Genomic DNA, 22,129 nt, shown 5'->3' with positions numbered 1-22,129 from the left:
AACTTTGGAGTTGAACCCTGCAAAACTTTCAGGAAATGAGAGCTGGTGTAGTGCAGGAGCTCAAAGGCTCGAATCTTGCTGCTGCTGTGACTTTGCTATAAGCAAGCCACTCCCTCTGAGCCTCAGTGACCCCCCCCCCACAAGGGCAGTAATTCTAAGAATGACCTACCTGACAGTGTTGTTGTAAGGATTTCAGTTACAGAGTACATGTGAACAGCATTCTACAAATGTTAGGTATTAATACTTGTTAATAGAGAAATTGATATATTATTAATACTGACAGCACTTTGAAGTATTCCACTGCCCAGTTGAAATCCTTAAAGCAACTCTCAAGTTTTATAATATCCTTTGATAGAATGAAGATCTTAAATCTGCCTTTCCCACCTGGTACAGTGGCGCCTCGGCTCACGAACGCCTCAGTTCACAACCAAATCGGGTCGCAAACAGAAATTTCTGAAAAATTTTGCCTCAGGTCGCAAACTCTACAGCGGGTCACGATTGTGATCGCGCCCGTCTCCCCCCCTGCACACCTGCGATCGTGCCTGTCCCCCCCCCCACATGCCTGCGATCACACCCGTCTATGGCTGTGATTACGGTCACGCTTGTGCAGGGATGACGGGCGCAATCGTGGTCATGCTGGGGGGGGGGGGGGGGGGGCAAACGGGGGCTGGGGGGGGGGGGGGGGAGATGGTCACACTTGTGCTCGGGGTGGGGGGGACATGGCTTTGAGCTTAATTGTTGTCGCTTTGCTTCAAATTTTTGTGATAAAAAAAGTTACAGAACGGATTAACCTTATTTACATTGACGCTTATGGGGAAATTTGACTTGGCTCACGACCAGTTTGGGTCACAACCAGATTCCTGGAATGGCTTATGTCTGTGAGCTGAGGTACCACTGTATATTCGAGACATGTCGGACATGGCTTGTTGGGGATGATGGGAGTTGCAATCCAGAAGGGTGCCAGGTTGGGGAAGGGTGTCTTAAACCATGGCATTTTCTTCCCATGGCTTTCCGTTTCTCAACTCAGGCCGACACACTGATTAGAATGGGCCTCATTCCTAGATTGTCACTGGAAATCAGTCTTCTTCTAGGTTTCCTTGGGAGAAGGTGGGCCACAATCCTACCTGGACATGTGCCAGTGACCTCTGTGCAAACTGAGCTAAGCATGTGTGAGATGCTTGCTCCAGGAGGCACAGCTAGAAGCCCTCAATGGAAGCTACCAAGCAGCAGCTCAGCTGAAGTTTCCAAAACGTGGGCATTGCTGGAAGGTGAACAGGCTTCCTCTCCAGGTGATGCAGTATCCTTCCCTGGAGGCACTAGAGGATCTGCGCATCGGGTGCTGTGGCTCCATCCACACAGGAGGTTGGAGACTCCAGATCCTCCCAACTCGGTGATGCCATGAATTCCTACTGCGGCGCTTCCTTCCAACTAAACGGGTTAAGGAAATTAGCCCTTCTCCGAAGGAAAGCCTGCTGCTTCGGAGGGCTCTGTCCTCCCACACCGAGCACCCCCCCCCCCGCTGCATTCGGGCAATGTAAACACCCCAGCTGTCAAGGCGCCTTTCCACCCCAACTCCTGGATCCTTTAGGAGGCTGCCCAAAAGTTGCCATGCACAGTTCTGACAACGCCTCCCTCCCCATATTGCGGCCTACAACTCCCATCTCTTGTTGCGATGGTGATGGCTACGGCCCATGGGATCTGTAGGCTGAATCACCTAGAGAGAATGAGGCACGAGGGTGAAAAAAGAAACAACGAAGGAGGAAAGGTAAATCGGTTCATTTGTTCAAACCAGGTCTCTTCGGCTCCCCCCACCCCGCGAGAAAGGATAGTTCTGAAATGCACAGGGGAATTTTTCTCCCCCCCCCCCCAACTGGCGCTCAGGTCTTTTGACTTCTCTTCCCTCTGTGTTTCCAAAAAGCACCAGGCGCGGCACAAGTTCGGTCCATCCAACTTGTCTCCAAGTTTCAGAGCCCCCGCGCCCCGACCCGGCGAGGAGTTCTGGCGAGCTCCGCCAGCTAACTTGCGACTCCTGCGCGGCTGCCCGTCCTAAGAGGGCTGCACTGCAACCCCAGTCGCGCCTCCCTGCAGGGGACAGAGAGAGAGGCGCCCGGCCTGGCCGTCCAGAAAGACGCGTTCCGCGCTCGCGAGCTGCTGGGCGCGGGTTGCGCGCCCTTCGCCCTGCCCACCCAGGCGAGCAAACGCGGCTCCCGGGAACAACGCCCTGGCCGGGCTGGGTTGGGCTACTCTTCCTCCTCCAGAAGGCACCGCACGACCGGATGTACCAGCCGCCGCCGCCCCGTCTCTCCCCCGGCGGCCGTGCACCCCAACACGTGGAAGGGAGCCCCCCGCGGCCTCCCTGCTGGCCACACGTACCCAGCCGGGGTCGCTGCGCGAGCCTTGCCGGTCCGGCCTCTCCACGTGGCCCCCCAAGGGGGCCAGGGCAGAAAGGGGGCCGTGCATCTCCCCCCCCGCGCGCAGCCCTGCGTGGCAGCCTCTCCGAAGCAGCCCGCGCCGCGGCTCTGCTCCCAGCCCCGGAGCGCTCCCCCGCGCGGTCCCCTTTACGCAAAGTAAAGGGCGGGGGGCTGGGGAGGAGGAGGAGGGAGGAGGAAGGAACGAGCCTTGCCCATGCAATCTAATTAATGGCTTGACCGGAGGAGGCGCGGGGGGAGCACTGGGCGAAGTGGGCCGGCGCTGGGCGCGCATGCTCCGCGGAGCGACTCCATGTGTAAGAAACGCATTTGGCGGCGGCGGCGGAGGAGGGGGGAGAGGGCGGCAGCCTCCGAGGGAGGGAAGGAGGGCGCGAGCCGGCTGGTTTAAAATAGGCGCTTGCTTTTCCGTGCCCCCCGCCTGCCCCCGCCGTGGAGGGGGCGGCGAAGGCGAGCGTGCTCCGCGGGGATCCTCCGCTCCGGCTCGGGGCGCGCCAGCGGCTCGGTGAGTGCCCGCTTCAAAAGTTATTTTTGGGAGGGGGTTGGGAGGGATGGGGGGGCGCGCGTCGGGGCCCTCCTCCCCCCACCCCCGGCTCGTCTCGGGGGGGTGGGGGGCGCGGCGGGGCGCGGGCCCGCGCGCCGGGGTCTTTCGCTCCCAAGCTCCAAGTTGGCTCGTGACTTGCGGAGCCCGAGCACCCCCTCCGCCATCTCCCCGGCCGGGGGTGGGGGTGCGCTGCGGCTCCGGGACGCTCGCAGCCCCCGACGGCCCGTGGAGGTGCCGGCCGGCCGGCGGGGAAATGTGGGTTGTGCCGTGCCCGTGCGCGGGTAGGCGCAGAAGTCCCAAGAAAGTTGGTCCCCCCCCGCCCACCGTTTAATGGAGGATGAAAGGAGCAGAGGGAGGAAACCGGAGCTGCGCTTTGGAGCTGGCTTCCTCCTCCTCCTCCTCCTCCGTCGCCCCTCCCTCCTGGCAATATTTTGGTTCCCCCAAACTTAGTTTCTCTGGTGCCAAAAGCCGACCTCCCCGGCGCGGCCGAGGGTCCCGGTGCCGGCTGAGAAGCTCGACCGGCTTTGGCGTGGGGTGTGGGGGGGAGTTTGTTGTAGGCAGTTTGAACAGACTTCTTGTGTGCTTCCTTCCCTGGTTTCCTCTTCCTCCTCCTCTTCCTCCTCCTCCATCACACGCTCCCTCCCAGCTTGGAGAGGAGACTTCGCGTTAAGATGGGGGCGGGGAAAGCCACCCGGCGCTGCAAAGCGCGGCTTTAACCTGGGACCCCGCTTGGCCCAGCTCAGCTTTTCCTGGCGGAGGGGGCGTTCAGCGGGGGTCCCATTTTAGGGGTGTTTCTTTGCGGGGGTCCTGGCGGTTCTTAGGGTCGCCCTGGCTTCGGGGAATGGGCGTTCTGCCACGGGAATTCGAGGGGGTGCTGTAGGCAGGTCAGGGGCTTGAGTGTTGGGGGGGAACGTGAGGCCATCTCTCTTCTTCTGGCACTTAGCAGGACAGAGTTAGGTGTCTGGATCAAAGCTTTCTTCTCTCCACCCCAAATCCTCTGGCGTTATAATTTTTGCTACCCTTCCCAAGTGCAAAATGGAAAGGGGAGGAGCGTTTATTGCTGCGGGGGGGGGGGTTGAGGTGTCCCCTGGAGCCTGGTCAGCTTTGCAGAGATTCCCCTCTTCCTGGATATGTGTGTCCTCCCTTGCTGCTGCTTATTCCTCTGGCATTTCAAAAGAGAACCCTATTCAGGGCCGGGTTGTCTGTCTATTTTGGCTCCTTGCGTCTTCCTGCCTGCCCCTAGCCCATTCCTGACCTGTTACACTGCTCTGGAAAAGACTGGGTTTTGTACTAATTCGGGAGTGGTCTCCCTTTTCCTGTCCATCCTCTTTACCTTCAAATCGATCTTAAGTATACTCTCTCTGGAGCTTCGGTAGGGATGCTCATAAGCCCTGGATGCTGTAGAAGAAGCAAAATCTCACATCAGGCTCGAACTCTTGATGGAGAGGTGAGTGGTCTGTATCTCACACCACCACCGATTCCTGGCATTTGCTGCCATGGTGATCGTGGCTGCAAGTTTAGGTGCTGCAAAAAAAAGAAAAGAAAAAAAAAACATTGGGAGATTCATCCCAAGTGTGTTCCTCTGAAAGCAATTAACATTTTAGTAAAACCTCCCTGTATAGAGACAGTATATCTGTGCAAGCCAAATGCTGGAAACAGGTGAGTGGCTACGTATTTTGGTTCTCTGGCTTCAGACCCCCACAGTCTCCCAGAAATTGACTCTACAGGTGTCAAGGTGGACATCCTTACCTCAGCTGGCCATGTAAACATGCACAGAGTTTCACTTTGCCCTGCGTCCGTTTGCTTTGCATCGATTCACTTTGCTTTGCATGTAGGCCTGGGTAGTTGCTAGTGAGCTGTAATAGACCAGTGTTAATCTTTAAAAAAAAATCCACCAACTTCTTATCTATTGAAGGTGTGGGCACTTCAAATTGCCTGATAGGTATAGAAGGGGGATGGGTGAAAAGTTCAGTTTGGATGGTCCGACCTTTCCCCTTGCCCATTTGGATGCACAGCGGCTCAGCAGCACAGAATGACCCCCACCCCCAAATTCCTAGTATTTCCTGAATTTATTTTAAATTATTGGTCTTTGGTAGGTGAGCGACTGAGGGTAAAGGGGGCTGTGGAATTTGCTTGTGTGCAATGCAAGTCCCCCCCAAAAAAGATGCATCTACGTGTCATATACTGCAGAAGCCAGTTGCCTTCTGTTGGACTGCATCTCCTGTCAGTAGCTGAGGGTTGAAGAGGAGACCATGAGACAAGCCACAGATTCCCCACCCCTGCTGTAAGTTATGCTAAGTTAGCAGCAACCAAACAGGGGAGGCTGACCACTGTTGGAAACAGGGTACTGGGCTGAAGGGAATTCTGGCCCAATCCAGCAAAAGCAATGAATGGTAACATAGCAGCTGCTTGCTTGGATGTGTAAAATTCATTTGGTGATGGCTTTTTGCCACGCTCAGTTTTAAAAGGAAACTTTTGTGTTCAGAAGTGAGCTTGAAATAGATGGAAATCCTCATCTGAAGATTCAAGGAGATTTTTTGCCTTTCTTATATGTGCCACAGCTTGATTGGACCAGCCCTTTTAGAACTGCATCCCGAGGACATTCCTACAAAAGAACTTCCCCATGGAATTTGATAATTTCTGGGTGTAGGATTTTAGCCTTAGAATTTGGGATGAAACCCCCCGGCTTTGATTATTGGGTTAAAAGCACTGGTTTTACTTTCACTTCTGAGCTATGGGCTTCCAGTAGCTCTTAAACTATGATGGTGTGGGTGTGTGTGTGTGAATTTAACTCGGAACTTAATGGTTCTTTGTAACTGGTTAACAGCATAGCAAGTTTGCGGCAACAGGGCCAAGGGAGGAAAAAGCTCAGTGCAGGATGAGGCCTGGGTAAAGTCAATAGCCCAGGTCCCGAGACTGGGGAGAGTGCTCCCATGCAGCAGAGGAGCCGACTTCAGACGGAGAAGAGTCTTGGAATCGTTTCTCATTTTTGTCCCTCTTTCTTTGTGGGGTGTCAGCACTGACCTTATGGGATGGCTCCGAGCCTAGCTGAAAGAATGCAACAGAACGCTCTTAAAACACTTGGAAAAGGCTGTATAATAATAATTAATAACAACAACAACAACAACGACAACAACAGATACATATTCCCAAGGGCCAAGCATTATTTCTTTGCCAGGTGAGCCCCTACAAGTTAAAGCCAAATTGGGCTTGGTTGGATGAAATCGGCCAAGCTTCGGAGCTCCTATTTTTGGCCTCCTTGCTGCACCCCAAACTCCTGTTGGTGCTAGAAACGGGTCGCTAAAATGGCATTTGTCCCAGGGCAGTAAGAGGGCATGTTGGCTTTGTTGCCTTGGGGGAGCCTTCCTGGGCCCCCACACCAGTGCTGCCTCTTGGCCTGGTGGGTGTAGGAATGGGCAGGGACAAATTAGGAGAATGGTTACGTATTTAGGCGATGGTGTCACATCAGCATCTTTTGCAAGTGTGTGTGTTTGTGTGTTTGGCAAGCGCCCAACCCTGGGTAACTCACCTCACGATTTTCTAGCTTTTGCTGTTTTAACCTCTGGATCTCGATGAACTATTTTGGGGGTGAATTGGCCTAGCTGCTGAAGCCGCAAGGAAAGGCTTCGTGGTGCACAAGATTATCTAGGCTGCCCTGTCTCATCCTGCCAGGTTTATCCATGACTAGCCTTTATCAGCCGCTTTCCAGTGGGGGCGGCTTGGGAATAGAATCGGAATACACCAAAATCTCCATGAGACGAATGGTGTAGAGGTGTTTCTATAGCAAACGCCAAAACAGAGACCAGAGTTTATGGAGAATGTTCTTCTTGGTTAAAAAAACGGTTTTGCCTAATGTGGAAAAGAGGAGAAGGTTGAGGTGAGGTGAGCTATTTTGGGATGGGGCAGAGGAAGATGCAAGAAAGCAATAGGTGACCACACCTCTATTTCTGATGTTCTTTTTCGGCATGTGTGTGCATCCTTTGGGGCCGATTTTTGTAACTGGGACAATTCCTGCAAGAACAGGTGGTGCTTTGGGTTCCCAGGATGAGCTGTCAGGTTTTAAAGGAGCCCTTTCCAGCCCGACACTCCCACCCAGGAACAGAACAGGATCAACAGTATCTCTTTCACAGATCCAGACGGACGCTCTCCCTTCGTTCACAGCTGGTCTGCTATAAAACCAAATAAATGGCTAGCATTTCACAAACAGGAAACCAGAAGGATTTTTGGGTTGAAACCGCGTGGTTTTCATTGGGGTGGGAACTTGCTTCCCTCCCATCCCCATTACGCACATGCACCCCTTAATTTGGGGGCATTTTTCCTTCAGGCTCTCTGCCTTCCTGGTTGGGGTCACTCCTATCCTGTCAGGGATCACATGGCTGGCAGGCTGACGTCATGGCATTGGGCAGCCAATCAGGGTTGGCCATGGGGTAAGGAGAATATCTTGTTTTCTTAACAAATTGGGTGAAAACACCGTCAGAAGGAGTTAGTGGTGGGGCTGGAAACAGTAGCCCCCAAACCGCAAGATGTTCTGGCTTGGCTCTGCAAATAATTTGATATGCATGGCAATTAGTCCAAGACACTTTGCAGAGGTGAAACGAATGGCCAGCTTCAAATGCATCCTGGTCTTTTCAGCCTAACAGCTCTCTGGATGTCTGAGACTGCACGCTGTGTTTGCAGGGGCTGCTGGGAGTTGTAGGCTGAACATCTGGGGGACTCTGGACCAGGGAAGGCCGCCATGCATCCTTTTGCACACATCTCTTATCTCGCTCCATAGTCAGCTCTTCTCAGAGCAAAACAGTTCCAAAAGTTAGAACTTCTCCATAGACAACCTCCTTGCCCACTCCAGCACCATCCAGATCGGATGGGCAACAAAGCCCCATAATCCCCAGACAATATGGGCACATAGAAGATGGAAGGGCTAATATACCACCGTACCAAGGTGGGAATAATTTTTATTTTACAAAGTGCAGTACCTGAAGCTTGCATAGAGTGTTCTGGGGCTTATAAAAGCTTTATGGAGGGAATTGGAAAGGTTTGGGCACTTGCTAAATCTCCCTCTTGGACCTTGGATGCCTTTCTCAGAATCAGAGTTTCATGGCATTGAGATTTCTACTCCGATTTGCGTGGCTTTTTCTGTTTTAATGTAGGCAGCCTCCCTCCCTCCCTCCCTCCCTCCCTCCCTCCCTTTGCACCCATGCGCCAGCAAAGCAGGAGAGCATGGAAACCCACGTCCAACTTCATTTTAAAACCCTTCACTTCCTTTCCACATGCTGCTGAAGAAATTTGCCACTTCCCTTGCCTGAGAATTTAACATTCTGAAATAGCTTGCCTCTTTGGCAGCTTTCCCCAGACTGGTGTCCGACAGGAGTTTTGGATAATGACACCCAGCATTCTTGACTTTTTCTGGCTGGGGCTCATGGGCATCCAAACCTTCCAGGGGTCACTAGCATGGAGAAGACCAGTGACAGAAATGCAAACCATTTTGGACTCTGAACTGGAAAATATAGTTGTGCTGGCATTACACTGCCAGAAAAAGGTGGCATTTTCTGTTGCAGCCCAATCTGTTTCTTTAGCACAGTCAGCACAAATGACATTTTACAGCGCTTGTAAGCTTGATTTCTAGAGGAGGGGGGATAGCAGAAGGGGCTTCCGGGGAGTTGGCTTTTATGTCAGTACAAGCAGTGCCTGTTCATCCCCAGGGCTTCAGCCCCACTTGACTTCTGCAGCGAAGACATCTTCGGTCTGGATAAACACAGCGGGGACAACTTCAGCCCAGCTGCACCCGCATGTTCTGAAAACTGAGAATGGCCATGGACAAAGTCCTCTGCCACACGAGGCATCCCCACTGCTGCCTGACTGCGTGCAGAATTCGTGCCAGAGTGCATTGCACAAGCAAGCAGCCCGACTCTCTTTGTACGAGCGTTTGTGTGTACCGTGTTCCTGGCAGGTTGGGCTTCTGGAGTCGCACGGATAGCACATTGAGGGAAGCTTGGCCCTGTCTTTGGAACCTGCACCCCTGCAGACTATGAGTCCCATCATTCCCAGCCATTGGCCACCCATCCGGAGGAGCCACGGTTGCGAAAGACTGGGCAGGTGTGCTCTGGAACCCAGAAAGCACTCTCGCTGGCCCAGGTAAACCAAGCCGCCATTCCTTGGGAGGCCGAGCAAACCAGGGATGCTGGGCTTCTGGGTTGGCCAGACTGGACCCTTGAGTCCAGTCTGGCCAACAGCGGTGTGGCTGGGCTGCCCCTCTGTGCCAGGATTGCGAAGACTTGGCCACCAGGCCGTGAGGTCTTTTGCTGAGCATCTTACTCTTCATCCGCTCCCTAGGCATAGCTCTTTCCTTTTGCATCTAAATTAAGAACTCCACTTTTCTGTTAATGGCACCTTTTAGTGCTTCCCCCATCCCTCCCTCTCCCTGCCACCTCTGTTTTCCAAAAGCTCGCTTTTCTTAAAGGGCAGAATAAATTGGAGATGCAAAGGTGCGGATCTGGCACACAAGCGAACTTTACTGGTTTCATCCCAGACATTAAAATGGACGAGTGTGTATGTGTGTGTGCGTGTAACCATCTGATGATGGCAAGGGGCCTTCCAGCCTTTTGAAATGGTGTCCGTGGCGTAAGGTCCCCAAGGTGGTTGCCAAGCAACCGGAGTTGTTCTGTGGCGACTCCCTCTTGAGAAATTTAGAAGTCGGAAAGGCGGCGATTACCGGCAAGAAGGCCGGGCTGTTGGAGCCCGGTTTCTCTTCTCTTCTCTGCATGCTGCTAGGCCACCGTCAAGGAGCATACAAACTTGCAAAGCATCCCCTTGGGGAAACGGGTGCTTTTGGGCCATCTCAGCCCCGGGAGGCGTCTGGGAAGCAGGGGAGTTGCTTGGGCTGAGAATTTGGGGTGGGAGCAGAACGATCTGCCTGATCCTTGGGATGCATCCTTGCTCGAGTCTGTCAGCAAAGTATCTCGTGTGGGTCGGGAATTCAGGACCGAATGGGTAGGGGGCCGATCCATGTGCCTTTGCAAATGGTGCTTAGAGGGTGTCGAACTTGTGCAAGCGGATTTTGGGGGTGCATAGAAGCAGCCACAGTGGGGCGGGGGGTGGCTTGGGTCAGGGCTGTCTCCTCCCCCAGGGATGCTGCAGTTTCCCAGCGGGGGTGCAGGGAAGAGAGTTACTGAGTCCTCCATGCTGGTTTTCGGGGAAGCTGCAAAATCTGCGACATTGCTCATTGCCTTATGCAGACCCTTGGGCTGCGTCTCGAAACAAATGCCTGAGTTTCTTCACAAAGGGAGTTCTTTGTCTGTACTTGCTCCTGACCCGCCCCTCTCTTGATGGGTCGGACTACAACTCCTCTCATCCTGAGCCCTTCATGTTCTGTGGCAACCTACTTGCACACGCCTGCAGTTGTCTCTTTTTTTTTTTGCCAGCGTTGGTGTTGGCCAGTACGTACCTCTCGACTCTTTCAAGGAGAGCTCCCAAGTTTTGGAGGTTGGCAGACCCCTTCGGGGATTTTGAGAGTGTCGTGGCGCACTCACAAAATGGCCGCTGCCGCTGCAGGCAGTTTGCATTTCCTAAAATGGGTATTGTGGGCGCAGCCGCTCCAAAGTGCTCATGAAGGACATGTGGCGAGACAGAAGGAAAAGTCCCCGTCTCCCAAACCCCTAAGAAAGGTGGCAGGTAACCAGCTTCCATGTAAAAAAAGTTCACTTGGGCCTGGATGGGTCGTATGAGTCCCTTCCAGTCCTGATCTTATTCTATGATCCTACAAACTGAACCCGCCCCTGGGAGGGAGTTCTGCAGCCATGGTGCACCACCAAGGAGTTTCTGCCAAGTTCTCAGCCCTCCACCCAAATCCACGTTTAGCTAAGAGCATTTCTAGCCGGTACTGTGGAAGGCAATCCTTGGGGTCTTCCGATGTAGTTAGTGGTCAAGAGTGCTGGATTGGCACTCAGGGGATCTGGGTTCAACTCCCCGCTCAGCCATGGCACTCACTGGGTGACTTTGGGCCGGCCAGTCACCAACTCTCAGCCTGGCCTACCTCACAGGGGCGTTGTTACAAGGATAAAGGGGGAAAGATCGCCTTGCAAGCCATCTTGAGTTCCTTGCCATAGGAAGAAAGGCAGGATATACATGCAGTGGAATAATAAATTGGGGCTTGCACCCTGGTCCTAGCAGTGCGACATCCCGGCGAAAGGCCTCGCGTGGGCCTTTGATGTGACCCTGGGCATGCAGGCCCAATGAATCTGGGTAAGAAAAACACCAAAGTCTCTTTGCATGTCCCAGCCCAACATTTCATCCCCAAGACTGACCTCACAGCACCATGTGAAGGCTACAGCACTGAACAAGGAATTTTAGCTTTGCTCCTGATAAGTCTCCGCTTCTTCCCCAAAAGAGATTGATCTCCTTCAAATGCACCTCAGCCAGCGCCATGGCTTGATCTTGTGGCCGTGAGTTCCGCAGGTTAATCTGTACCTGGAGGTCCCAGGGGTCAAACTTGGGACCTTCCGTGGGCAAGGCAGGGGCTCTTCCACTAAGGCATCATGGCCAATGATAAGGACAGGTGGGAATTGTAGGCCAAAACTTGTGTGGGGGGGCACTGTTGGCCCCCTACTTTGTTCAGGCCACAAAAAAATGACCCTATATTTTCCAGCATTCTCCACCCAGCATGAGGACCGCTGGGACCCAAAGGCCTCGTTTCTGTCTAAACCTTCATAGGATCGCTCCCTTTCTGAAACACCCCCCCCCCACAACCATCCCGAGCTTGCTTCCTCTTTGTTGAGTGGGAAGGACAAATCCCAAATACTTTATGGAGCATAATTGCCCCCACCACCAATTTGCACTGTCTGTTTCTTCCACCTTTTCCAGCTTTGTACCCTTTCCCAAATCCCGGCCACAGGCTGGATCTGCAGTTGCTCATTTGTGTTGCGAATTCTGGGTACCAACTTTCCTTCCACCCCTCTGCTCTCAGGGCACCTGCCGCTCCCCAAATTTGTTCCTTTCTTGGTGGCTCCCCAGCGTTGGCTAGCCAGTTTTTTCTCTCCTGTGGGTAACCATCTTGACGATTCCACCTTGGCACAGGTTCCCTAAATTGCTTTCTTCCTGGCATCTCTCTTCTTTTAATGGCACATGATTACAGACTCGCTGACAACCGCCCTTCGTCTCCAGATGGACTTTATTTATTTAATTCTGCCCCCGTCCGTCTGTGTGTCCCCCCCCCCCCTTCCAACGCTTTCTCTTTTCTCTTGCAGCCAGTCAAGTGACCCTTTTCCCGTGTTAACCGTTTGTAGGGTTTGCAGAAAGAACGGATGTTCCGGAGAAATCGCTCCGCTGAGGGGGCAGGCCGCCATGCCAGTGGCATCGGGGAAGCTTTTAAGTTCAGCTCAGACGCTAGGCCTGAAGATGTGGGTGTGGCTTTGCTATATTAGGGTTTGGGCTCGTGCCAACTTAGTATCCTGGTGACCATTTTAAGGCCGTCTCCACCGGGGCCAGAAAGAAGAATGTGAGTTTCTCCAGAAGGCTGAGGGTCAATGCCAGCAATACCCAAGGGGATGCCCTGTGGAGGCACCGGACTACAACACCCATAATCCCCCAGCCAGTTGGAGAATTATGGGAATTGTAGTCCAGCACCTTGGTAGGGCGCCCCCTTGCTGTTCTACGTGTGCAAAAGAAGGCTTTATCTGTGGTGGTCCTGAAAACATTCTTGCTTCACCGGGTCTTCCCCAGTAATGTTTTGTTTAACTTTTTCGGTCTGTAGCTGCAATGATTTGCGAGTTTTGAAGTCGTCTTTCATGGCTATTTTTTTTTACCTGTATCTCCTCTTCTTTGATGTACGGTCGTAAGCTAGGTTGGTTTTTTGGCAGGGGGTTGTCTTTTGCCTCAAAAGGCATCCTAGACAGATTTCAAATCGCCCTAATCTTTGTGAATCGGGTCTCCTAGCTAGCCAGCAGTCAGAAGCCGTACTCGGAAGTAAGAGGGGTTGAATTTGGCCAGAGAGAACTGGGTTTGGATCCATGCTATGAAGCTCGCAGGTTGGGGAAGGGTGGGTTAGAGAGTGGCATTGCACCAAGGAGATCCGAGTTCTTGTCCATTTTCTTAGGACCAATTCGAAAGAAATCACCCAGAAAAGGGAGAATTTTGCATGATGCCCTATAGAGGAAGAGCAAAATAATCATGTCTGATAATAGAAGAACAAGAATAAATTATTTCCCGTGTCCACCAACTAGGGACCCATAGCAAGGGTATTTACCAGGGGCTCTTTGTACCTTTGTGAACAGAGGTCTTGCATATGACATGTAGAATTCAACGCTGAAGAATGTGGCATTCTAGCACATTGTAAGCTGCCTAGGAAGGCCTCGGCAATTATAGGCGGCCTATACATATAAACAAATAAATAGATTTTCTAAAGTTTCTAGTCCTTCAGGTTGCAGAAACGTACTTGAAAATTGTTCTGTGGTCTAGTGACCTGTTCAAATAGCCGTTGGAGGGGCAAAATGTTGCTATCACCTGGGAAGATACAGATGGAGAGGGTGGTCCCATCCTGGAAAGACCAAAAATCTTACTTGTTTACATGACTGCAAACAGTTATGGGACCACTTGAATGGCTTGAGTTTCCCTTGGGTTTTTTTTGTTTCCTGTTTGGAAAATTTGTTTGTCGTTTCCCAATCAGTGCACTCCAGAAGTTTTGGATTATGATTCCCAGCATTCCTGGCCACTGGCCATCCCTGCTGAGGCTCATGGGAATTCCAGTCTAAAGCACCTGGAGGGTACCAGCTGCAGAAGGCTGTTCTCTGGGATGCAATGAAAGTCTTTTATTTCTCTCTAATTATATCTCCATGCGTCTTCAACGCAGCTTATCTACCAAACAAGGCCAAAAGAAAGCAAACAAAAAAGCAGTGTTTTCTTTTAAAATAAAAACGAACATATCAAGCATCTCCTGAGCCTCCAACACCGAATGGGTCCAAATCACAATTCTTTTAAGAGCAGCCTTGCTGAGTTTAGCATCCAACTTCCAACAGGGGACAGTTAAATCCCACCAGGAAGCACGGAAGCAGAGGGTGAAAAGTACTGAATTCTCATTTGTAACCACTGCACTGGCATGGGTAATTTCCCTTGTGCCTTCTTTCCACCCAACTCCATACGTTCCTGCGTGTTGTCATTTGTGACTTTAAAGAGGAAAATTAAACAACCAGCTATACAGTGTTGCTACCTGCTAAGGACTAAATAGCCTGATTACTAATCCCAAGTGAGCCACTGAATTCACACAAGGAACTGAATTCCCGTTTTGGTAATGCTTTCTTGTATGGTCACCTGAGGCTATTGTTAACTCACCACAGGTGATCAGGTTGGAGGCTGTTGATAAGCCTGGCCTGTCTGTGATCCCCAATATCATTGAGGCCCCTCCTGTGTGGCCTTCAACATTGTAAAAACTACAACTGTAGAATTCTCAGACTTGCTTCCTGGGATCTTGTTGTTTGCCATACAATAATCTTGTAAGGTAGACTAGGGTTGTTTCCCCCTTTATTGGAAACAGAATAACCTTGCTTGAGAGAGAGGGTGGATTGCTGAGAAGGGAATTAGACTGAGGATTTGTAGGGACAAAGCACTGATGTTTAACCACTTTGCCACCTCAGACTTTTCCTTTAGGGGGTGAAAATAAATCTGCCCCTCATTTTCCTCTTCCTGCTGTGTTGGAGATCTCTGAGCAAAGCTGGTGGCATGGTAGTGTTGGAAGTGAATGTGGAGCAGCTCCCATCTGCCCCAGCCAGAATGGCTAATGGTTAAGGATGCTGGGAACTGCCATCTAGTATAACTGAAGGGCACCGATTTGTTGTAGGTGCTAGTATGTTCTCTGTATGGTTTACAAGGGTTGGAAAACTTAAGAATACTTTATGCATTGTGTAAAGGCCATTTAAGATACATTCCTATACTGAAATTAAAAAGTTTTAAAACTCCAAGCATTCCCAGCCAGCTAGAAAACGTCCAAAAACTCCCAGTATTCCCAGCCAGCTGGGATTTGCAGTTGTACTTCCTGTCTAAACTTACCTAGAATTGAATCTTTACATATAAACAGCATCCAGAAATAAACACATAATTTTAAACAATAAGCTGTACGAATGTGGTTATCTAAACAGAAACATTGAAATGCGGAAGGAAAAAAGAGTCCACTTAATGTGGTTTTAAAAAGTTATTTTCAATTTTTTAAAAAAAAATCTTTAACATCATGTGGTGTTAAACTTATAACCCGACAAATTCTAGGCTTTTTTGGCAAAAGCATTTGGGTTAGAATATGGGGAAATACTAAGTCCGAGTAGCGCTGCCACTTCTCTTAAGAAGCAATCCTAGGCAGGGGAAAAAAACCTTGAAAAATTCCTGCATTTCCCAGCAGTGATGACTGAAGAATTCTGGGAATTGTATTTCCTGTCTAAAGAAGCATCAGGTTGTGCCCTTGTACTGAAATTAAAAACAGGGTACTGTAAGCTGTTCTAACACAGTATTCTTAGCCTGGCACTCTGGATATGCTGGCTTGGAATGATGGGCATTGTAGTCCACATATTGGCGAGTGCCAGGTTTGGCCAGACAAACTTCAGCATGCCCAAAGAGGAATGAATTCATGCTTGTCTAAATTTCTGAAGAAAAATCCATGGGAGAAAGAAAAGAGCATTTTGGACTGCTCAAGAGGACTGGAGTTGCTGCGACTCCTTTTGTTGAAACGTTCAGAAATGAGAAAAGTTTTTGTTGTTAAAAAATTGAATGGGGGGAATTCCCACAGGGAAGAAGTGTACCCCACACGGCTGTGACCGAGGCCCCACAAACTGCCGTGATCCCCTCTGCAGTGTGTAGTTGTGTGGAGGTGCCCAAATTTTCCTGAAGTTTTCCGCCTCAGAGGTGTTTGCGGTCGTGCATTATGGAGCAAGAAGGGGCGATTTGAGATTCCCACCTGGAATTGCAGTCGGCCAAAGCAAGTGCCTCTTTTGAGGGAAATGGCTTTCCGCACAGCCAGTCCTAAGAGTGTGGAATCTCCTTAGGCAGGTGCAAGCTACCTGTGAGTACTGGTTTCCTCAGGACAAATTGCAGGCGCTTTCCACCCTCAGCATAGAAACATAGAAACAGAGCGAGTCAGAAGAGGTCTCCCGGGCCATCTAGTCTGACCCCAGCTCCAGCCGGCTCCGCTCACGACATGCCCAGCATCTCCTTTCTCCTGGAGGAAATGTGCAATACATGCTGAGGTTCTCTATGGGGCAGGCCCCAAACACCTACCAGCCACTTCCTCCAGCAGCTGGTATGCAGGGCCATACGATCCCCAGTACCGAAGAGCTCGAAGCCCTTCTCACGAAGATTTTGCCTTGCCTCCTTTTAAAGCTATCCAAGGTGGTGGCATCAGCGCAACGGACAGTTGTCCAGTTTGACGCGGCGTCCTTGGATCTGGGTTGAATCTGCCCCTGTTCAGCCATGTTGGTAGATTCCTCTGGGCTGGAGTCCTTACTGTGTGGAGGAGGAAAAAACCCATTTCCCATGTTGTGCCACAGTCCTCGAGCATGATTCTCCCTGAATTCGCCTCTTTCCAAGCCCCAGAGTTTCCTCCTAGGAGAGCTGGTCCTTTGATCCTTGGAGTTCTCTTTTCCTGCACCTTTCCTGCTTACCTCAAAATTCCCAGCCCCGTCATCCTTTGAAACGGACCCTGCCGAATTCAACCCAACCTGCCCAACCGTTAGATCAGTGTCCTGGCAGGTCATAGCCTCGTTGCCCACACACGTGCGAGCTCTGTTTCCATGGGCCAGCCCATGCGTGATCAGTTTTCAGACCACTTCTGGACCCTAATCCACTTCTCTTTGTGCATGAGATGCCACCTCTGCAGAAAGCAGGCGCAACCGGCAGAGCTTATCTTCTTTGCAAATCCTGCCTCTTTTAACACAAGCCCTCCCTCCTCCCCTCCCTCCCTCCTCCCTCCCTTCCTTTCTTCCTTCTCACTCTCCCCCTTTCTCTCTCTCTCTCTGGAGTCCTAAGGTCATTTCTACAACTGCTCCGGAAGCGTAAACCAGCTTAGATTGGCAAGTGCCCGCCTCATCTATTGCCTCTCTTATAGGAGGAAGCTTTTCCCCGGACTCTCCCTCCCTGACTTTTTTTCGGAACGCCCACTGGAAACAGCTTCCACCTCCGATGTGACACTTGCATGCATAGGTAACCCCATTTCATGGCGGGGTGTCTCCGTTCTTTTCTCCCGGTCCTGCTCTAGCAGGGACTCTGGCAACGGAGGAATGCTGAACCTTTTTCTCTTCGGCAGCTAATCTTTCCGAGGCGCCCGTTCATTCGGTCGTGCGTTGGTTTGCGTGAGAAGTTGACTCGGAGTTCACCAGTCTTCGGTGCTGGGAGGAGGAGGAGGAGGAGGAGGAGGAGGAGGGGAAGCATCAAAGCAGGGCCGGGCCGGAGCCTCCACTCAGCGGTAATTTCCTTTTCTTCATGTGGGTCCGAAGAAGCAAAGGAACTGAAGCTTTTGCAAAGATGTCACTTTTTCTTCCTTTGCATCCTTGAGCTACTCCCCCTCCCTTTAAAGAAATCGGAATTATTAAGGCTCCCCAGCCCATACTTCTTACAGGGCATTCCTGAAAACAGTGACTTTGTTTTCACTTGCTGCACTTTTAGAGTGTGGGGAACGGTGCTTGGGATTTCTACTTTTGCTTGGAAGTCCTTTTTTTGGTGTGTGTTTTTTTCTGTGTGATGCAGATCTTGTGCCATGAAAGACTGGATGCTGCTTAATTTAATCAGAAAAGCAGGGCATGACACCATAATAAAATATTCTGTGACCTGCATCATTTTTTCTGCATCTTTTTTTTCTGCCGGTTTCCCTGAGTTAGTTTGCCGTTCATAATTTGCTTTGGCTTCCGCTATCTCTGCAAATGTGGGGGGGGGGGGAGAAAAGAGATGTGTTAAGTCCTGCCTCCAGCAACTGAAAAATTTGCCCCACCCCAAAGCTTCTGAGATCTCTTGTTTGCATTTGGTTTTTTGCTGTGTATTTTTTTTAAAACTTACGGATGGAGCTGCAAGGAATAGAAATTCCCCCTCTCTTTCTTGTTAAACTGAAGCCGGAGAGTTGAATTCAGCATTATTTACCAATTTCTGTGATTCTCCTGCAAAAATTCTGGGTGCGGACCAGGTTGAAGTGAGGCAAGCCTTCCTTAATGTGTGGAGTCCCTGTTGTTGACATAAATGGGTTGTGTACCACACAAGTGAATGTGTTGTGTTGTGACCCTTTGCTTCTTCCATCCCAACATCCTTCAGACGATGCTGGCTGAGGGATGCTAGGAATTGTGCCATGTTTTGGGATCCGTGTGGACGACACACCAGTGATTTAATTTAGGAAATTCACTGCCACGGGATGTGGCCAGACAGATGCCAGATGTGACCAGATGCAAGATGAGAGTATTTGGGGAGGATTCTACTGCAGCTTAATAATGTTGGGGAAAGCGGAATTTGAAAAAAATGCACTTGGAAAAACCCAATTGCTTATCTGCAGAGGCTATCTCAGCTGGTGATGACTACCCAGGAAAGGAATCTTGGATTCTGTGATAACTGGATGAAAACTTTGGCCTGACCCATGCCCACCATGTGGAAAATGCAAATTCCAGGTTGGGAATCATTAAGAAAGCAATCTAAAGTTGTGATACCTTTACACAAATCCCTGGTACAACAGGAAATGCACCTGGCCTTTGTGCTTATAAAGAGAAATTGGGGGAAGTTGTAGATAAGATGGTAAAGTAACTGGAACAACTCCCATAAGGGGAAGGGATACAGTGGTGGTGGAGCCTTTTAGTTTACCTGAAAGTCCAGGACAAGGGTATAAAAGAGGGAGAGATTAGAGATGGAGAGCTTTTTCTCCCTTTCAGAATCTTGGAGCCCAAACAGGTCATCCTGTGAAGCTGGAGGGTCAGAGATGCAGGGCAGAGGAAAGGAAGGATTTCGTCACACCATGCAGAATTAAATTACATGAGATGCCAAGATGGCCACCCAGGTGGGCAGCTTTCAGTGTGGAGTAGCTCCCTTTGCCGAGACCAAGGCTATCCATGCTTCAAGTCTTCTTGGCTTTTCTGATGCTAGCTGCTTTGGACAGGCAATTCTTAAGTCTTCCTTATAAAAGAGACCTTGTGCAATTCCCCCCCTCCCCCGCCACACACACACAGCTGGGATGGTGTTGTCGGGGCTTGTGAGCATACTGCTGGTTGTGCCCCCCACCCCCACACACACCTCCTGTGCTGAGGGGCTGCGATTTCGGACTGTGGGCTTCCTGGCTGGAAGTTGAGTTTCTTCACTGCTCCCCGACACATGCCACTTCTGTAGTAGTTTCATTTTTGGTTTACTTTTGAGTATCATGCAAAGCGGGTAGCCCGAGAACTGCTTCCGGTGGGGCTATGGATAGCTTTGCTCCTTCTCTCGGCCATATTCTGAATGACTCCGTGCCGAGACCCCACGTTCTCCGGCCTGGGAAACAGACCAGGAGATCTCTGATCTACTTGAGCTGAGCTGCTGAACTTGATACCAGAGGGGCATTCTGGCCTTTCTAAGTCCTGGCCAGGTTCTTGTGAAAGACTCACTCCCTTGTCTTGTCCAGCCTCCTTATCATTTGATGGCAGATGTTTGGAAGGTTTTCTTGGTCTTGGTAATGCTGTTCTGTTCTGTTCTGTTCTGTGCCGAGCGGGTGAGAAGCCTCTGCTAAAATAACCTGCTATTTTTCGCTCCACCCCTTTTACCTTTGGAATGTCCCCCCCCCCAGAGCTTCCCTGGAATGGAATTTGGCCCTCGGGCCGCAAGAGGCTCTTCACCTCTGTCCTCAGCTGAAAGCTGTGACCAGAAATCTACAGGCTGTGGTCTTTGGGAAAGGGGACCCCCTAAGATGAGGAAAGGAAGAAAGCAAGCTTAGAAATGCAATAGGATAGCAGCTTCCTTCCCATGACAGAAAACCAGTTTTGCATTCAGCATGGCTTCAGTTCAGAACCTTGAGCCCCAAGTTTGCCATTCATCAAAGAACAGTGCTGGGAAGGGACCCCGAGGGGTTGATGCCGAGGGAAGGGAAGCCGTACCAGGGTGGGTACCTGCAAGAACCTGGCCGCAGATAAGGCACTTCCTAAATGCCAGGGACCTGTCTGGCTGGCGACCTGGTTATTCTGGTCACAGCTTCCGATGGGTGGGGGAAAAGTTTCCAGTGTTGGGTTTGAGGTGGGCAGCTTTGGAACGGGGGAGTTTTTGAAAGCGCCTGCCATCTAAGCTGCTTGTAATATTTATTTACCCAGTATTTTAAAGCTTAAATAATTTTAATCTGGTTTTATTAATAATATCCTGAGTCGTATGTTATCTTGTTATTATAGTCATGGCCTGTTGTATTGTTTGTTTATATTATATTGTAAGCCGTCCTGAGATAACTGCTGTATAGGACAGGATCAAAATATCCTAAATAAATAAATATTTGTTTATGACTACTTGCATCCAACCTTTCCAAAGAGGCCCAGGAGGGTGTCCAGGACCCTCCCACTCTCATTCTTACAACAACCCTGTAAGGTAGGCTAGCCTGAGAGTCCAAGATCGGCTCCCAGTCATCCATCCATGGCTGAGAGGGAACTACAAAAGCAGTCTCTCCTGTCCCAGTCTGACGTGCGAACATCTCTTAATATTATTACATATTAATAATTCCCCCACAAACTGTGTGGCAGAGGAAGGCCATATCCTTCCCTTTGCAATGCATTCGTTACCGGTTTGGAAGTCAAGTGACGTGAACACAAGGTGTGGTTTTGCATAATCCCCAGGTCTTCCCGAGACTATAATGTAAGCCATTCCGAACAATAAATAAATAATAATCGCCCTGGCCACCCACCAGCATGTGGATTCCATCGCCTAGCAAGCTCCCCTGAGTAACTCCAGGTACTGCCTTCTTGTTTTCCTGCTAGATTCTTTCTCGTTGGATCACCCCTGCCCTGAGGCCTGAGCGGACATTTCTCCAGAACCCATGAACGGTGGGTGCAGGTAGGAGCACATGGGTTGGATTGTCGGTTTCGGAGAAGCCTGTTTGGGGTGGGTGTGGGGGTCTTGGCCGTTCGCTTTGCAGTGAAAACCCGCCCGGCAAGGCAGGCTAAACGGAATAGCCTGCCTAGGTGTGGATGTGGTTTATTTATTAACTATTGATGCAACTTCCATTCCTTGACCGCTCCACAACACCCCTGCAGGCCAAACACAGGTCAGTGCCGTGGTCTTCCTTGCCCCGCTTCCCACTTTTCTGGAAATATTTGGCGCTGGTGCAGAAAGCAAGAAACTGGTCTAGGTGAGGATTTTGAGTGAGCCAGGTTGATGCTCTTCCATGTGAGAGTTGCACTTTTAAAACCGGGTTGGGTTTTAAAAGGTTCCGCTGAAGCGGATCGACTCTGCTTGCCTCTCCAGAGTAAGCCTCGGCACCTGCTTCCCTTGCGCCATGTCACGGGGGATTGCGTACGAGGAGGACTCATTTCAAAACACTAGCGGCACAAGTCTGGATTTACTCTTTCCCCAAAAGTACCGCATTCAGCTGCAGCACCCACACAAATTCTCCCACTGCAAAATCTTTTCACATGCCACACACTGACTCTGGGGTTGTGCGATTCATCGCGACACCCACCTTTGCACGGGGCTGGCAGTTCCCCATGGTTCAGCACTGTCTCTATTCAGGACTTTTCAAATCTGGGTGTCCTTTTAGGGGAGTCACTGTTGTTGTTGTTTGTTGTTGTGGAGTTAAAAGGTGCTGGATAGTGAAAACAGCCTCTCGTATGTTTAAGGAGCTTTTCCCAACTAGATGCCCTCTCTCTGTTTTAGCCTACAGATCCCATAAGCCCCAGCAGAAGCTGGTGGGTATTGTTGTTCAAAACGTAGAGCAGGCCTTTGTGGAGGAAGGAGACTCTTTAGAATATCCCTTTCTTTATGTAGGCGATTATCCCAGTAGCATTCTTGGTTTTATTTAATTTTAATACCTCCAAGCTGTCTTGACAATTCAAGGCAAGAGGCTCGAAATTTCTTCAAAAGAGAACAAGATAAGGTTTTCCCATCCTCTCTCAACTTGCACCAAGCCCAAACAGTGGCACCCAAGGGGCATTTATTGTGCAAGACTTGAATACCGCTGTAAAACAGCCAGAGAGCTTCGGCTGTTGGATCATAT

The 22,129-nt window shown here is 50.6% G+C and overlaps 1 protein-coding gene across 8 annotated transcripts in view; it reads left to right on the top strand.

Moving 5' to 3' along the window:
* The first annotated feature begins 2,764 nt into the window (after positions 1–2,764).
* The window catches only part of GATAD2A (GATA zinc finger domain containing 2A), a 51,621-nt gene continuing 32,256 nt past the window's right edge, over positions 2,765–22,129 (top strand). For 2 of the 8 annotated variants that reach the window (XM_044455853.1, XM_044455850.1), the window contains exons 1-3: positions 17,006–17,139; positions 17,243–17,401; positions 20,895–20,970. The gene's annotated coding sequence lies outside the window, so the exon portion shown is untranslated. Of the gene's footprint in view, positions 2,932–17,005; positions 17,140–17,242; positions 17,402–19,427; positions 19,613–20,894; positions 20,971–22,129 lie in introns of those variants that run through there. The other 6 variants (XM_044455854.1, XM_044455851.1, XM_044455856.1 and 3 more) reach the window with 5 other exon arrangements.

Source organism: Varanus komodoensis, unplaced genomic scaffold (assembly GCF_004798865.1).
Source record: "Varanus komodoensis strain SLA01 unplaced genomic scaffold, ASM479886v1 scaffold80, whole genome shotgun sequence".
In the NCBI taxonomy this organism is placed as follows: domain Eukaryota; kingdom Metazoa; phylum Chordata; class Lepidosauria; order Squamata; family Varanidae; genus Varanus; species Varanus komodoensis.
Note: the sequence above shows the minus strand (reverse complement) of the source record. Positions and strands in the feature narration are given on the sequence as shown.